The sequence below is a fragment of the Periophthalmus magnuspinnatus genome, chromosome 19 (genome assembly GCF_009829125.3).
Source record: "Periophthalmus magnuspinnatus isolate fPerMag1 chromosome 19, fPerMag1.2.pri, whole genome shotgun sequence".
NCBI lineage: Eukaryota > Metazoa > Chordata > Actinopteri > Gobiiformes > Gobiidae > Periophthalmus > Periophthalmus magnuspinnatus.
In genome coordinates, this window is record NC_047144.1 from 8751814 (window position 1) to 8760476 (window position 8663).

Genomic DNA, 8663 nt, shown 5'->3' on the forward strand with positions numbered 1-8663 from the left:
TCAACTTCATGTCTCGAAAAGTGAGATTTTCTTCTGTTCACCTGCAGTGTCTTCTCTTTTCGCGTTACATTTTGCAGCAGAGAGACATTTATGGCAGGGAATGTTCAGCTTTTTAACTCTGATAGTAGAGTCAGAAAGTCTGATCATTATAAGTCCACAGGAGCATGATTTCTCCCACACAGAAATGGTCTGCTGACACTGGAGGTTAGCACATCTCCGGACACCATTAGACACTGGACCGAAGAACATGGGTGCTGCTGGCTGCGTCACCCATCTGACACCCACCATGTGCCCTTTACAGACAAAAAAAAGACCCCTGGACAAGTTTGTGTGTGTTTTTTGTGCTTTTTTTCGTCAACATGCTGTACTGGGGTATGGTCAAAAAGCATTGCCCAAACAAGAAGTCACTACATTAGGAAGTAGTACGTCTCTACCAAGGCACTCACCGTACATGTTGCAATGGAAAATGGTCAACCGCACTGCCAACCTGTGGGTCAGTGGATCTCACTACTCTACCGGTGATGTTTATGTCGAGAGCGGGATTCGAACCGCCAACCTTCCGATCAATGGATACTCAACCAACTGAGCTACTGCTACATTTTCTGGTTCAGGGGTTATTTAGTTGTCAAAATGGTACTAACTGATCCTAACTAGCATCTAAACTATACTCTGAAGTTTGAAGATAGAGAGAGATTTTTTTTCATTGTGCCTGTATAATCTTTTTAGTCGTTTATACTGATCATACTGCAGACAACAGACTGCAAGAGCTACTACAGCGAGAATGAATACAAGAAGCACTGATGCATTGAAATAAGTACAAGTAACTGATCAGTGAGTGAGTAGTGTCTGAGATGAATTGTCCGTCATCTATTGTCACTGCGTTTACAAATGCCGAATAGTACAAAGAGGCCGGCCGCGAGACAGCGAACGCAGACCTTGGCCTTTTAATTCTGCACAGAACAGCGCTGTTAGAAGAATAGGGCAGGGCATAGGCCATTATTTTATTCACCCGCACAGAACTGCCCATAATAAATGTAACGTCATGTTGATTCATAGCTGCTATTATGAAACAAATGACCAAAGCTTAAATGCAATTACACACAGATGAACATTTCAATTTGAGCTAACACAATCGAGGTGCTACTGTAGAGGCCTCTTTTGCTTTTTCCGAATACAGAACAGCATTGTGTTCACTTGTTACTTGTTGATAACATTGTTTTTGCAATAGTAAAAGAATTGAATTGTTTTTTGAGTAACTAAAATAGAGTTAATGGAGCTCAGCAGCCCCACACACACTGAAGCTGGCTGTGGTTCTGGAAGTCCCTTTCTCATTCATTTTCCCCCAAAACTCTAGTGCACAACACATTGTATTAATTCACTATTTTTTGTTATGTATTTATTTTATTTTATGTTATGATATATTATATTATGTTATTATTTTATTATTTTATGTATTTATTTATTTATGTATTTATTTATTTATTTTTATTTTATTTTAACGTTATTTTTATTTTTTTTATTTTTTTTTGGCCATTTTCAGAAATAAAATGCTGATAGCACCAACCCGTGTTTTGTTTTTTGTTTCTGTTTTTTTTTTTTGTTGTTGTTGAAAAGCCTTTGGGAAAAATAAAAAGGACTTCTGCAACTCACGAAGTGGGTTGAACTGTTACAAACCGGGTAAAAGCACAAGCTAATAAAAAGTATTTGTCCCCAGCATAGACTGTATAAAGAAGTGGACTAAGGGAGTGTGACGGCGTTCAGCTCCAGGCAAATGAAGCTCAACGAGGCTATCGGATACAGGGGCGAATTTAGAGCAGAGTTTCATATTTGTATTTCCGACTGCGGGTGTCATAGCAACCAAAGAGCCAATCTGGAGCCAGGCTGTTGAATGCAACGCAGGGAGCAACGCTGTCAATCAAACCTGTTGCTCACCACCACCAGTTTGCAGACATCACGGTGATATATTTTGCTGAATAAATCTTTCCTTCACTGCATTTCCGACACCCCCACCAGGACCAAAGTTTATCCATTCAGTACGCATCTAATCGCACCTCATTTGTCTGTGCCTGTTTACGAATTCGACTAATGTGTGGTTATAAATTGCTTTCATTTTGTACTATTTTCCCTCATATTTGTATCACTGGGACCCCACAACCTTGGTCACTTTGGCAGATGCTCCAGCAGATTTTAATAATACAGAACTGTGGAGCGCCGCCAGGATTCCTCTGCATAAAACTGTAACCTACTTAAGATCCTCTCCACTGTCATATAGGTCAGAATGCATGGATTTTCTTTTTCTTCAGTTCGTGTCCATCCCAAATGAGGGGGAAAATAACACTCTAACTAATGAGGGCTTGTTCAACGGTAGCTTGCCTTGAACAGTAAATGACAGTGGGACAAGTGCATCATAGTATAACCCAAAATCTCTATACGCAGTCTCTTTTGACAACTCACCAAAGCTAATTTACATGATTCATTCCTTTGGGGATGTGTCTACGCCCAGTAACCTATTTAAACTTGCGATGTTTGAGCCCTGCGTGTCTTGTATCTTGTCTTTTTGAGCACAGAATTCGTTTCAAATTCTCCTCGTAGTATCCCGGTGGAGGCTGCGGTTTCAGGGAAAAAAAAGTTGAACTCGTACAGCCACAGTGAGGGAGGGCCTGGCACTGCTACAGATGCCGTGCAGAGAGTACGCAAATGCTTATACAATATTAACTCATTGGCTCACATTGTTCCATACGCAAAGAAATGTAGCACATGTTCCAGTTGCATTTGATTTGCTAACCATTTATTTGTAATTTATAGTCAGCTATGTTTTGTTTGCTAATTTTATGAAGTAGATATATATAGGCCATTATAAAGCTTTGCACTTCACTGAAAGCCCTTCTCAAATCAATAACACTATTCAGTACAGGCAAGCCAAGTCAAGGCCGGTTTATTGTATAGCACAATACTACACATAGTCATTCAAAGTGCTTTACAGAATAAGAAAGACATTAAAATCACAATACAAACAAATCAAAACATAAATAATCACCATAAAATCAGCTTTAAAAGAGAAGAGTGCAGGGTAAAAACCTTTCAGTCATCTGCACAGCTAAACAGGGCCATTTTGAGCTTGGATTATCACAGTAGAGCCTTGTCTTCGGGAGGACTATTCCAGCTGGAGGCCTGTCCCTGAAGTCCTCAAAGTGTGAGATGGTTCATATGGCACTAACATGTGGGAGATGTACTTTGGCACCAGGCCATGCAGAGACTTGTTCACAAAAAGAGCTGCTTGAAAGTCTATTCTCTGAGCCACGAGGGCCACCGCAGAGACCTGAGCACAGGACTTATGTGCTCGTACTTCCTGGTTCTCATCAGGTCCTGAGCAGCAGTATTCTGGATGTACTGCAGCTGTTTTATGGCTCGTTTGGAGCGGCCAGTGAGCAGGATGTTACAGTAGTCTAACCTACTGGAGACAAAACCATGGATAAGCCTCTCTAAGTCTAAGTTTTGACAGTATACATTAGATTTTTGCAGTGTTTTTTATAGTAATACAAGCCTAAATTACACCTGGTTTAGATCCATTTATATTTTTAGCTTCCATATTAGCATTTTAAAGTTCAATGTAGAAGATGCATCAGTGCAGCGGTGCCTGTTGTTTTTGGGATGTAACTTATTTATAGTAAGGCATAAAAAAGGTGATACCAGCAGGCCAAATTGCAAGTCAGATCTCTGGACTGGCAAGCCCACGCACATAAGGCATTTTACTATTTTTACTGTAACGGAAAACACATCTGTAAAAATGCATTATCTAAGTAAATACTGCAGAACATTTGTAGCAGGAAAGCAGACACATTTAACATAAGGAATTTGAGCATCAATGGACACAACATTGCAGTTTGTGACCCAGTCAAGTCTAGGAACTACAACCAAAACAGGACTTTCATTTACTCGCCATTTTCTACAGCATTACCTCTACATAATATCACACATTGTTTTATAGTTATATTTAGAAACTGTCCTCTCAAGAATTATGATGTAACAAGCCTGTTATCATTTGTTTTGCTTTGGCCCCGTGAAAGTGTTTTGAGGCTCTCCCTTAGATTTGCAGCTTAAAAATTCATCTCAGGGAAACTTCTTTTAGTGGAGTGTTATCTCGTCCATATTTAGACTCAGTAAACAAAGCTCACAGAGTTATCAGAGAGTATCCACTGTAGCCCCCTGACAGCCTGTCACGTACTCATGCTAACTCCATTAGCACTTCACACTCATTATTCAAGGGCTGTTTTGTTCTGCGTCTTTATCTACATCTAAATCTAGCCATCTAAAGTGACGAGGGAATGCTCACTAAATATTTGAACAAATGCAAATTTCACACTGATTTTTGAGAATAAGATATTAGGTCTTTGAGCGTGTGTTTACATGTAGTTTATTTGTAAACGTCATTGCTTGATTATGTAAAACTCCTGTACCACCAAATACACCAGACGTGCATCGCTTCATTCAGTGAAATTCATTCCTTATTAAGAACACAGAACATGTACTAAAAAGTAACTTACTTCACCTTTCCACTGCATTTGACCCATTCATATGGTACTGACCAGGACCCCTTCTCCAGGGTCTTGGTCAGAAGGAGTTGTTTGTTTGGAGGATCAGTTTGGTGTGAGACAGCACTCACCATTACACCATTTCATTTGATTAAATGTGTGCTTTTACTGCTGTTACAATCATGTGTGTGCTAGTGTGACTTAGAGATTGCAGTCCTCATATATACCCCACAGACACGAGTTTAAGGCAGCAGTCATAAGCACATACGTGTGTCGGTCCCTCCTCTGTCGTGAAACAAAGTCCCTCTCAGCACATGCCTCACCTCTGTCCTCATTCACTCATATACATTAGTATTCCTTCATCATGATTGGCCTATTGTGCGCAATTGCTGAGCAAATTGCTCAATCAGTGGGCTGCAGATTGAATTTGCTGGTGGCAGAGTGTGGAGTAAATATCCCGCTGCTACATTTCCCTCACAGCAAACCTACACACAGCACACACAGGCTGTATACTTAGAGCACGGGAATCTGAGCGGCTTTGAAGCGGCTATAGCAGGGCACTAATTACCACTAAAATTCACATGAATTTATAATGGGATCAAATGATGAAGCGTGACATTTCGGATTCCAAAGGTCAACAGGATATCTGCCAAGAGACAATTTCTTTGGCACAATAACCAACACTTGATGTCCTCCATTCTATGAAAGCAGGGCAGCCGGACGTGTCCTGCAGCTCTGCCTTGAATGGTCAGCAGAATCTGTAAATACAGTCACCTCCCTCCACAGAGAAACCAGAGATTTAACAATACTACCGGATACAATTAGAGGAAAATAGCCAGCCAATAGACAGCCAGGAGACTGTTTGCACAGTACGTCTCTAATGCCTCCTGGAGGGACGTGAATTCAAGACCATTAGGTTATGTTACTTGTTACACAAGTTTTATCTGGAATGTCAGTGTTGTTGGCTTGTGTGTTTTTTGTCACAGTGATTTGTAATTATGATCTATAATGAAAATAATCAAGAGTAGTTAAAGCTCCACTGTGTAACTGTTAAGCCAAAAATAGACTACCGTAAATTTCGGATTATAAGCCGCTACTTTTTTTCCACGCTTTGAACCCTGCGGCTTTTACAGCAGTGCGGCTTATATATGGAATTTTACTGGATAACGGACCCTGGGGGGCGCTCTCTAGCTGTAAACGTAAAAGTGAGACAGACGTGGGGAAAGATTCTGCTCTGAAGAATTCACTAGTTTTGATTTTGAACGATCATTTTGCGCATCATGAAATGGATATGATGCAGTTTTTAAGATAAAGAAACAGAAAGGAAACAGAGCAGGGGTCGACCTTTAACACGCAAAGAGCCATTTGGACCCACTTTCCACATAAAATAAAACACTGGGAGCCGCAAATACTTTTTGACATCTAAAATGAAGATAACACTGTATAATAACAATAATGTAACGGAATAATGTAGGTTTTACTTTCACGGACAAGCCTTCTACACGTGGCAGATAAATATGGCAAAAACAACTTAAGTGCATAAAAAAATACAACTCACCAAACCGCTGCATCATGCATCGCGCTGATTATGTGATTATGTCTACTCTACTCCGCAGTTTCTTTAAAAAAACAACAACAAAAAAACTCGTAGCGTATCGTTTAATCCCAGGTGCTTATTCTCCATGTGCCAAAGCAGTTTTGAAGGTTTCATTGCCTTATTTGCTTTTCCCGTATGTTACGCAGAGCGGACTCTGTGCGCGTGAGTCACCTGTAGCGACAAACCCAGATTTTAAGTAGGCATTGTCTGTTAAATTTATCTTTCTTTTTCTTGGAGGTCGTAGTCTCCTCTTCTGGCTCCTCAGTTGTCCTTTTCCCCTTTGTTAAAAAGATCTCCAAAGACTTTTGTTTTGGCTCATTTTCACTCGCTTGTGGCTCTACTTTTGTGCGTCGTGTCTGATGTGTTATACGTGATACGTCACCGCGGAGACAAGAGCAGATAATATACTTGCTACTACATCAAATAGATTTCTGTGGCGATTTCCAGCAGGATTTTCATGATACATCTACGGACGAGCTTATTAGTGTGTCATTAGGGACGGGCCAAAGTTGCTCCTGACCCCTGTGCGCACAACGTCTGAAAATCAGGGCTCTTTACGCAGGACTGTGAGCTGTGTCTGTTAGTTCCCAAGCCACGCAGAGCCGCAGTATGAGGCTGAAAGAGGCGCATACGGCTCCGGAGCCGCGAGTTGCCGACCCCTGAAATAGAGCCACTGCACGTAAGCTCGACATCAATGAATCCAACTTGGTCAATGTAAAAAGACGACAAAAGTTTTCAGAGGAAATAATAGCAGATTTTCCGTGTTGGTGCAGCTTTATTTTCTAAACCTGCAGATGTGTTCATCCCGTGTTGTTGTCGTGTTGGTGCCAATTTTCAGGCACAGTTTAAAAAAAAGCGTGTCGGTGCACCGTCTTTCTGTGTAAATATCTCATGTTACAATATGAAAACCTGCGGCTTTTATTCAGGTGCGGCTTATATATGTACAAAATTGATTTTCTCTTCAAATTTAGCTGGTGCGGCTTATATCAAGGTGCGCTCTGTAGTCCGAAATTTACGGTAGTAAAAATGTTATTCTTTTGGCTACATTGCACAGTCGGTCATAAAACTCTTTTTTAAATCTCCAGGTTCTGTAGTTTAAACTGTATTGTATTTCTCTATTTTCATGGAGTCATGCAGGTGATGTCACACTTCCAGAAAGTTACACAGTGTCACTTTAAAGGTGCACTATGAAACTATTCTGATGGAGAGTTTACCACCTGCTAGTTTTAAACTCACAGATCTTGCAATTAATCAATAACAAGTGTTTTACTGGAGAAGAGAAAAAAAAAGTGAATACATGCATTTTTACTGTACATGGGCTCGCCTCTCTACAGATCTGACTTGTAACTTTGCCTGGTGAAGTTGGCTGCTTGTATTTCATGTTGATGTCATACAATGGAACATTTGAGGCTAAGCAATCAGGTCACCATGGAAACAAGCAGGTTGCAGATACTCCACTAGAAAAGTTACATAGGGCACCTTTAAATCTATTGACAGATCCAGACCCACCAGTAGCTTTCAGGTTATAAAAATGTTATAAGAGACTGTCCCTTGAGTTTTAAAATATACCATTAATGTTACTTCTCCTTATATACTATGGTAGCGCTGAGATTTATTTTATTAGTACAACCCAAGCACATGATTTAGTATTTGAAGTAACTCAGCCATCCATCACTATCCCAGGAGTACCACACATAGTTTTTTGCAGTGCACTTCCTTTTTTTTTCCGCTTCACTGAAGTACACTACAAGTACACACAGGAAACCCCAGCAGAGCCCTCTCATCCTCTCACGCCTCCTCCAACTACTACAAAAAATTCACCACCAAGAAGACCCCCTATGGCTCGCTGTTGTCTAACACAGTGGGTACAGATTCCTTTGCGCAGATAAAATGGCTTCTTATCGACTTCTTCAACGATTATTTCATATGAGTGTGAATTTAGACAGAGAAATAGTGTCAGTTGGTTATAGTCTGGGGTAGAGAGTGGAGAAAAGGGAGGAGAGGGAGTGAGCAGGCTGTCACAGTGCACTTTGGACAGGTACAAGGTGTTATTTGAACGGGTGGAGGTTGTCTGAGGGCAACAGAAAAGTGCCCTACAATGTGGGCTTTTGTACTCGCCAGTTTAGGGGACGTGAAAGATCAGCTGTAATTATTATGAAGTCAAAGCTACAGTATAATTTTCTACAGGTGGTGACTATAGACCAGACATGGGCAAACTACGGCCCGGGGGCCACACACAGCTCTTTGGCCTTATTAATCTGGCCCGCCGAAGAAGACCAAATTATATTAAAATAGGTAAGGGTTAACCGTATTTTAACTGCTGTGTTTATTTAACTGAAATTTCATAAATTAATTATTCATTTAATCAATGCATTTGGAAAACAGTTTGCACAATGAGCCTTGCATATTCATGCTTTGCTACAAGTTACTGGCCAAATTTCTAATGTAATATACATTGATCGCAAGTATCATAGCAACCAAAGAACGAATCCGGAGCGAGGTTGTTTGAGATAACGCCCCTTCCCACCTGCACT